We start from the raw sequence: 7,800 nt of genomic DNA, 5'->3' as shown, positions 1-7,800 counted from the left end.
CGTATCCCTCGGGGGCTTAGCCGCCAATCTACTAGGATAGACTGAACCCGAGGGGGCTCCCAACTGGTTGTCCTCGACCCCGATCTTTGACTGGTAACGATTATGTACGTCTTACCACGTCACAGCAGGGTGCTCTATTAGATTCTGCTTTAATTGTCGTGACGCGATCGAACTCCGCTCGTTCAAACCCCGCATAAAAGCATGTACTGCCCAGTCATTCGAGAACGATGGTAATTCCATTAGCTCCATTTGAAACCGGGACACGAACTCCCTTAACATGTCATCGTTCCTCTGCCTTATCTTAAAAATGTCTGATTTTCTTGTCGCCACCTTTATAGCCCCGGCATGTGCTTTCACGAAGGCGTCTGCTAACATAGAAAACGAAACAATAGAGTTCGGGGGCAAGTTGTGGTACCAAATCATGGTTCCTTTCGACAAAGTTTCTCCAAATTTTTTCAATAATACTGATTTGCTCTCATCATCATTCAATTCGTTTCCTTTAATCCCGCAAGTGTATAAGGTAATATGTTCATTAGGGTCGGTTGTCACGTTGTATTTAGGTATATTGGGTATGCAAAACTTTTTAGGAATGGGCTTCGGAGCCGCACTCGGATGGAATGGCTTTTGTATGAACTTTTTGGCATCCAAACCTTTCAAGACCGGGGGTGCCCCCGGTATTTGATCAACATGGGAGTTATAAGTCTCAACTTTCTTGTCATTATCCTCAATCTTCTTCTCCCCAGACTCAATTCTCTTGGTGAGTTCCTCGAGCATCCTCATAATTGTGGGATCAGTCCCCGAGCCATTGCCATTTGATCTTTCCGGTATCGGCTCATTACGTCGAGTGTTTTCTGGTTCGACTACACTTGGAGTTTTGTGCTGACTCTAAAGCTGAGCGATAGCAACTTGTTGAGCTTGTAGCATCTCGAATATCACTTGGGGGCTGACTCCCCCGTTTCCTAGACCTTGTGTTCCTTGGCCACCAGATCGGGCTTCCCTGCGTACACTTACTCCGGGGTCAGCGCCTAAATCTGCATCCAAAGCAATGTGCGAACTAACATCGACCGGTTCCCCATTTGGCACTTACACAGGGTTAACGGTGGTACAACGACCCCTACATTGTCTTTTTCACCAGAAATTCAAGACCATCATCATCTTGTACGGGTGTGTTTTGTGAGTTTGACATGTTTTAACCTGAAAACAAAAATTCTTGGCAAGAACAAGTGTGAAAATAACGTGTGTTATCAGAATCAGTACTGAAATAATCACTATTATCTTTAGCCTCACGGTAGGCGCCAAACTATTTACCTCAAAAATACGAGTAACAATTAAATTTGATTTATGGTTTTAAAGATATGTGATTTAGTCCAATACTAATTAATAACCAAGAAAACTAGAGTGTAAATAAAGAAAATAAGTAGAATCAAACTAGCGTGCAAGACAGCCTCAGCCTCGAGCTAAGGGGGCCTTGAGGTTGGTTAAGAACAGTATAGCAAGAACAATTAAATAAAGAGATGATTCTGACGAAATATGAGCCAAAAAGTAAGAGAGTATATTCTTTGCTAATCATTGATGCAGTTTACAAATGATCCGGGTTCCATTTATATAATGGGGGGAACCCTAAATAAGGTACATTTCTATTTACAGTAAAGAATCCTATTGTGACAGCTGTCTAACTGCCTAATATGGATTCGTACAAATCTATTCCGGAATTTACGCCATGATCTTAGGGACGTGGCAGGAATCTTGCTCATTCAGTTACAAACTTATAACGGCATCATCTCGGGGTTGATCATACTGGTCCCCGATGTTCCTCGAACACTTGAATCTTCGAGCCTCGTGTTCTGCCTTCTGACTCGAACTCGATCCATAGTGAGCTTATTCCTCGACGTGAATCTTCTGCACCTCGTGGTGGGCCTTCGGGCCTGCAAAATAGGAGGCACATGATTTTACCGTATACATTATTTAAATTTAATTAGTTGAACCAAGATCTATATTTTCGGTCAAGCATGTCCTAAGTAGCGAAACCCAAATCTGAGTCAGAATTTCCCCAGGTCAATCTTTATGGGATCTTTACACAAAAGCCAACATGACTCACCGTTTACATTTTATATTTTCTAGCTAATCTACATAGATTATATCCAAATTATAAATAATTATACAGTGTGTACATGATCACACAAATATTACATATGTATTGGTTATTTTTAATTTAAGCGATTGAGTGAGAATTTTGGTTAATTCCCGTTTTTACATTTTGGGACGTAATTTTGCAAGTCGCTAGGATCCGAATGAAAAAAGGAAATATAATTTTAGGATTTGCCATTTTCTTATTAAATAAGTAAAAATCAATTGATCGGCAAAGGCGTTCTTCATGGTGGTAAATGAGGGGAGATCGAGTAAAAGGATATAATACCGCTTTTTACCACAAGAAATTGTTAATGATGGATAGACTTTAAGTTTAATTTATTTTAAAATATTTTTACAGTCAGCTCACTAAAAGTAATTATAAGTAAAATTTTATTATAAACATTAATCGGTAATGTTTTTCTTACACTGTGGTAACTATTGATAGGGAGCTTTTTTTTTTGTTGTCTAAAAGTTATTTTTTTTAGTCCTAAAATTGGAGTGTTTGGTCCTAAACTTTTGGAAAGTAAAAAAGTAGCNTGGTAATTTGATCATAACTTTGTGTAGGAATGTCCAAATGACGAACGGTTTGAAGCGTTGGAAACTAGACTCGAAGAACTTTCATATGATAGGTTCTTCATCACATATATATATATATATATATATATATATATATATATATATATATATATATATTCGTTGAAAGTGGGGACTTGTGCGAACTCATTTGGAATTTTAGCCTATTATGAAATTTTCCAATTTGACTTAGACTTAGGCCTTCCCTTGGACCCCAAATTTCTTACCATAAGACTTATACACTTATTTACCAACTCAAATTGATTCCCATCATGTTAATAGGACATAAGATATTATATTTAACCTACCTGGCACCACAAAATCCTAAATTACTTAGCGAAATTTTCCGGGGTCTTACATTCTCCCCCCCCCCAGGATCATTCGTCCTCGAATGAGGAGTAGAGTCCGCCCCAAACACTTTAACATAACATGTCTCTTTTCTAACCTACCTCAAGTCCCTAATTTTAACTAACTCCTAAATTTTTTAGAAATTTCGGTAGAGTCTCCTTTGTAACTAGGCCTATCCACCTGCCAGAGAATCACTAAAACCATCCTAACAACACATCCTCAACAAGACATAACACCAAAATGTATATATCAACAATACTAATCTTACCATTAGAAGCACTACATTATCATAAGGATACCAGGACATGAACTGCACATTTCTAAATCATAATATCCAAAAGGTACCTTTCAAGTCAAAACCAATTGTTATACAATCAAGCGAAAATATTTTATTTCCACAACACTCTCGGCCTTCAATGTGGCCTCTCATACTTACAGACTTCGTCACAACACGTTCACGGAAACAATCTCCACTCCCAAACTTACCTAACAAGGATGACAAATAGATACCCTTCATAGGCCAACTATCCATTAACTTTTCTTTCAATAATTTCCACCGGAATGATGCACAAGGGATTTCCAACTACCTTCTTAGACATAGACATATGAAAACAAATAATACATAGAGAACAACTATGGGGAAACCTCATACTCCTAGTGCAGCCTAATGTGAAATACACTTATGCAACCTTCATAATCAACTCACATAACATCTTCAGGGGAAAATATTGAGAATAACATGTTCACCCTCCTAAACCCTAAATCTCTAGGCGAATACTCACACTAAACCCTTGATGACCTTCAATAGTTAATCTAAGATGTGCTATCATAAACTGACCATAAAAATTACCTATCAAATATATGTGATCACACTGTGAAGCTTCCTCTTTGACTTGTTTGAACCTTCAATACCCAATGGATTTAATACAATGAGGAACAACAGAGTTCAAGATCAGGCTGGAATATAGACACGAGGATTACTACTAACAATACTGACGTGGTTAATCATTGGGACGACATCAATTATTAGACAAATGAAGCGTATGGGTAACTAGTACATTGGCAATAGGAACTATTAAGGAGGAATATTCAAGTACGCGACCCGGTCGTCTCCTGGAGTGTAGGGAAAGTCAGTTTATCAAGAATGAGAATACTCTGGCACCTTGAATGCGATATGGGTTTCAAAATACATGAAGTTAAATTACACTCTTAACATTAACTGACACAAGAAATCTATGCCACAAGACCATTAGGATGAAAAGAATTTGAACACTTATGAGATTATCATATTTCAAATAGCTTAATCCTTCCTGATAATTGATCCTATATGAGAGAACTAAAGATACGACAACTTGTCTTCCAAATCAATATGCTCATGATATGTGCAAAAATCTAAAGGCATCTAAGCTCAACCTTTCATGAGTGAAACCACATAGCTAGGAACTCCTACCATAGGGATGAAATCATGTATTGGTTAGAGGGGTTCCAATGGTTAACATGATGCTCCGGGGAGAAAGACAAATAAAACTCATATTCACCTAGGGGGTGGAATACCAAGGGTAGAAAAACACCCCGCACATGATAATGACATAGTCAATGATTCCAGAAGTCGAGTGTGTAAAGAAAACCGAACCCAATGAGACAGTATAAAATAACCATAGAAGGTCTGCAGATGTTCATGATGAGTTCTCCATGGATTTTGACTTGAGAAGTACCCAGATGCTAATGAAAGATAGGACAACATAAGAAGTAGGAGGTGTGCTATAATACCCCTAAAGGTGCATTTGGTCTTGACGGAGAGCCTATTAATGGTCCTTATAAGAAAGGAAGTGTTACAGTGACACAGACACATAGGAGGACACGTTCTCTCATGGTTATCGAACAAGTGTTGGGAAACTAGCCCAATGAATTCATTGACTAAGGAACACAATTAACATATGTGGTGGAGGTATAAATAGAAGGTAAACGTTTGATACGAGCTGGACATGCTTCTGCTATATCGACTCCTAGACTGCAATACACAACCACGTCACGGGCAACCACAATACTAGGAACAAAGTGAGCTTCTTACTGAGGAATGATACTAGTGGACATGAAAGTCATACTGAGTTGGGCAAACAAAAGATCTTCCTATGACAGATTCGTAAAAATCTCAAATTTCTCAGAAATTCTATACAGACAAGCGACCACTTCATTTGACATGTACACATATGATAAGAGGTGGGATATGATCTCATGTTACTAGACAGTGAAAAGGTTTCATGATGATACTCGCAAGAGGGTAGAGTTACTATTCAAATCATAGAAGCCATATACACCAGTGACAAAAAGAGTGTCTCGAGAAGGATCGCAACACTGGGATGCTTTACATGGAACTTGGCACCACGTAGGTAAACTTTACGACGGTGCATGTATAAGAACAAGCGAGTAGATGTTGTCTATTTAAAGAAAAAGTTTCTGTGAGGAATTCATCGGGAATAGTCCCTGTTGAGATTAGGAAAAGTCAAGTGGAAAAGTCCAAAATCCGTAAGAGTTAGTAAACTCAAAATTNATAAGAGAATTTGTGATAGAGTTGATTTACAAATAATACGTCTCGTTCAAAGAGTAGGTGCATGCAATGTTTTGTGATTTAGATTCTTGTTAAGAACATATATATGCAGGCTCCCAATACAGGTGTACGTATATAATAAGGAAAAGTATGTGGCGTTCAGAATGATGTACTAATGGGTCACTTACTTGGTAACTCTAGATATGCAGGGCAGTGCCTTAACTGATGCACCCTGAATCCACATCTGTAACATACATTGGTAACATACTGATATACTACATGATCTGGTGGTGCAATGACATAAAATAGGAACAAAGGTACTCCCCTTAGCAACAAGTTCTACCAATCCCTCCATGGCTTGTTACATTCTCCTAACAAACTCTTGGGTAATCTCCCTCAGGCTCAATGGTGGGGTCATTCCCTCCTTACTGCTTCAAACTCGTGGATTATAGTATCAAGATTACTCATCTTGGGAATAAGACATAGCAAGGAAATTAGCTCCTTATCTTGAGCTCTACTGCACGATCTGGAGTATCAAAGAAGGGTGAAATTCCTAAATGTCCGAATAGACTTCAACCTATAGATGTGGTCGACAACACACCGATAAGAAGGACTCTACTAGACACGGCTCCGAGACATCCTAGGATACTTTAAAACCTTAGGTTCTGATACCAAGTTTGTCACGCCCCAAAAACCAAGGAGCGCGACCAGCGCTCAACCGAGTAAACCCGACTGAGCAAGCATGTTAGGTTTAATTCTACCCAAATTAATTCATGAATAAAGAGGAGATGAAATCCAATAATCATACCTTGTACATGTTTCATTAACACTTCCATTTTAGTTCCATTAGCAGTTTCAACCATAATGTCCAAAATACTACAATTTTTATAGTTATGATGATGAAAGACATATTTGTCAAATACCAATACTTCTAATTTAATTTCCAGTATCAAACACCACCCACGACCTGTCAACAGAGCCTCTAAATACAACTGAAGAGTAATATGAAAATACCAGCAACAAGGCTCCGGCTATACCTTAAATGAATAATACACAATAACCAGATGACACAGGACTCCGAAATGAAGTGGGAATCACCAAGTTAGCTGGGAGGAACATACCGCTTTCTTTGATCGCTGCCGCCTACTATGGAAATACCTGCATCCATTAAAGATGCAACGTCTCCGGCAAAAGGGATGTTAGTACTGTCGAATAGTACTAGTATGTAAAGCTAAAAATCACCTTTCAAAATAGAATAACTATACAAGGAAAGGAAAGGCACAAAAACAAAAAATTTCAATTGATTGTATCCAAATGTGCAATTGAAACATATTAATTAACTCCTTTCGAATTTGCTAAAGTATTGCATATTTTAGTTTGGGGAGATCTTTAGTACCAATAATACCACAATTCACGATATCACACATTGCCACCGTACTCTTGGTACGGAGTCCGTTCTCGGCCCGATCGGCTAAGCCACCTTATTTGAAGGTGTAACCACAATCACATTTTGTATCACAGTTTCCAACACGAATTACCACCATGTGTGCGGCATGGCGTCCGATCTCGGCCCGATCGGCTAAGCCGTCTTGCCACAGTGCCGTGTGGTTCGACGTATCCATATTTACCAAAAATATCATCCCAATATTCCACAATGCACCCTACACCGGCACGTGTAGTTTCGGGGTTAGGTTATTTCAACCTACCCTTCCTCGGTGACTATCGATCTCCCAAAAATATTGTTATATATGTACTTCAATTATATGGATTTGCACACAAAGGTAACACATATACACATATAGGAATGCAATCATCTCAGAATCCTTCACGTTGTACAAGTCTTTATTAACATTTCCAACCTCTCACTATAGCAATATTTCCTTGGCTCTTTGGGCCTTTCACAAGTTTCCCTATTTATGGCACTATGGTCGCGTTTCACATTCCGTACTTTCACTTCTTTTAAATTTCAAGGATCATCACCAATTACCAACGTATAACATATTTCATAAATCATATATCTCAAGTTCATTAGCAAATGAAACTATAAACACAAACATAACCAATTCAATTAATTCCTCAGTTCACATTTCATTTCCAACATTATTCATAATCTTGCACTTGGATCATGTTACATTTGGAGTCTTTCCCATTTTATTCGTTCAATTAACACCTATCTTCCGTATTGACGGGTAACCAACGCG

Source organism: Nicotiana attenuata, chromosome 3 (genome assembly GCF_001879085.1).
Source record: "Nicotiana attenuata strain UT chromosome 3, NIATTr2, whole genome shotgun sequence".
NCBI classification, from domain to species: Eukaryota; Viridiplantae; Streptophyta; class Magnoliopsida; order Solanales; family Solanaceae; genus Nicotiana; species Nicotiana attenuata.
This window is presented reverse-complemented; position numbering follows the sequence as displayed.